This window comes from Drosophila takahashii, chromosome 2R (assembly GCF_030179915.1).
Source record: "Drosophila takahashii strain IR98-3 E-12201 chromosome 2R, DtakHiC1v2, whole genome shotgun sequence".
NCBI lineage: Eukaryota > Metazoa > Arthropoda > Insecta > Diptera > Drosophilidae > Drosophila > Drosophila takahashii.
In genome coordinates this window covers 7,639,299-7,641,566 of record NC_091679.1, presented here as the reverse complement: position 1 = coordinate 7,641,566, position 2,268 = coordinate 7,639,299, and the positions used below count along the sequence as shown (strand labels likewise).

The window sequence follows — 2,268 nt, the reverse complement described above, 5'->3', positions numbered from 1 at the left end:
TTAAGGTCAAAGGCTTTACTGAAATCTGTATATATAACGTCAGTGCGCATTTTATTGTTAAATCCATTTATTACAATAGATGTCAATTCAAGTAGGTTGGTGGTAGTCGATCTTCGCTTAACAAATCCATGCTGACACGGTGATATTAGCGAGGAACATAAATGCTGCAAATGAGAAGTAATAACACATTCAAATGTTTTAGGAATTGCCGACAATTTAGAAATGCCTCTATAATTCTAGGCATCCGCCTTCGCACCCTTTTTGTGGAGTGGAATAATGAAAGAGTCCTTCCAGATAGTTGGAAAAACTGATGATGAAATAGACAAATGAAAAAGTTTAAGAATCGGTTTACAAATGGTTGAAGCACAAAACTTAAGCACACTCCCAGGGAGTCCATCAGGACCGGGAGAATACGTTGGCGTTGTTGTTGTTAAATCTCTTAAGAGAGAACTTCTGGTAATTATAGATGAAAAAGTAAAATTTGCCCTATTTAAGGAATTAGGGTAGTTTGATTTAGACCATAAAGGGGAGATTTAAGTAGTTTGGAAAAAGTCGGCAAATAAATCAGCAATTTCAGAGTAAGTCGATGCCTCCATTGAGTTAAAACGAACCGATGAAGGTAAAGCTGATGACTTACGCTTGGCGCTGACAAAGTTATAAAACTGCTTCGGGTCATTTGTAAATTCAAATGTACAACGATTTAAATAAATGGAATAGCAATGGCTGTTAAGAACATTAAAATCAGATCGAGCCACCACATATTTCGAAAAATCGGATAGCTTTACCGATTTTTTTTACTTTTTATAAGTGTTTGTTTTAAGATTTGTAAGTCTTTGAAGTGCATTTGTAAACCAGGTGGGCCTGTTCATCAGAAACGCATTCATTAAAAAAAGTGTTTAGAACGCTATAGAAAAGTTAAGTTGCACTTTCGATGGCCACACAGTTATAAAGATCTGTCCAATTATATTGCGAAATCATAAGGTTTGTTGCAGTTGGAGTCGATTGTCAGATAGATTTATCGATAGGTCAGGACGATAAGGCGATGGTCTTGATGGCGCCCCCCTGTGGGGAATCTGGAGGACGATCTGGCCATTTGGAGTAATCCCGGTTCGCTCAGGGATTACTCTCCCGTGGCCTTGAATCTGTCCGATGACCCAGTTTTGGGAGAGGCAAGGGAATATGGCAATACCGCCATGATGATAGGCAGATTAGAATAGTCGCAGCCATATTGCCCCAGAAGCTAGACGCAGCGGGAGTTACTTGAACAAGTGTTTGTGCGAAAAAACAGAGAAAAGTGAGTGTTAGCGTGTTAGGTTTATTAGTGTACTGTATTAACAAATAATTGTCTGTAACCGTGTGGGCAACCGGGGTCCCAACACCAAGGGCCCCGGAAGATTTATCCCAGAAGATTTATTTGGAAATTAATTTTGGAAGTGAGGTTGGAAATTCTTCTACAACCCATACACACCTTGGGAGATTGGGGGAGCATAGTTACGCGGCGCCTGCAGACTTTTCCCAGGGAAGCAAGTTCCTCTGCTTTGACCGCCTAAGTTTTGAAACGGCGGCCAACTGTGATATTAAAGGCTGAAGAAAGATAAATGAATTAATGCAAGAACAACAATAATACTTACCACCGATATTAAATGTAATTGAAGACCGAAATGTGTGAGTAAGTCGTCACTGTGGGGGAGATGGAGCTGTCGTAGGCGCGAGGAGTGACTCCGGCTGACCAAGAATGGGTGATGCCTCTGCGGAATCCTCCGGGGCATCCTTGGTTGGGTGGGCGTGCTTGGCTAGGTCATCAATAGCCACCAAAACAATTAAAATTTCCCGTCACTTGTAGTAATTTGCCTTTGTTTACGTTTTATATGTAGTGATGACCGATAGTTTAGTGATGTGAGACTGCGTAGTTGTCGATATTTATGTTGCGAGCTGTGGCATTAGGGGGACTCCGCCCTGAGGGAAAACTGAGCTAGCGGCACTGCCAAAGGGAAAATTAGCAGTTCGTAACATAGTGGCGCCCAAATTTAAACAATAAAATTGTCGAGGCGGCGACGTCTCGCCCATTGATGTCCCTGACTCCCCTCGTCATCCCCGACGGTGGTTTGCAATATTCGTTGCAATTGCATCGGAGGTGATGACGGGGAAGTCAAACGGCGTACCAAAAATATGCATAGAATAGGAGGCTTGGTCAGCAAATTTGTGCCGACAAATTGCTCCTGGTCACAGGTTTTCCAGTAAAACAGTGATGGCATCCCGGCAGAAGCC

General features: G+C 42.4%; 1 long non-coding RNA gene across 3 annotated transcripts; it reads right to left on the bottom strand.

Annotated features, from left to right (window-relative positions):
* On the bottom strand, positions 1-1,874 carry LOC138912505 (uncharacterized). 3 transcript variants are annotated; one of them, XR_011418061.1, is made up of 3 exons: positions 1,632-1,874; positions 1,469-1,569; positions 1-164 (listed from the first exon to the last, which is right to left on the bottom strand). It is a non-coding gene; the product is annotated as an uncharacterized lncRNA (long non-coding RNA). The 3 variants fall into 3 exon arrangements; XR_011418062.1 differs by having other exon boundaries at positions 1-1,584; XR_011418060.1 differs by having other exon boundaries at positions 1-1,569.
* Positions 1,875-2,268: the final 394 nt, after the last annotated feature.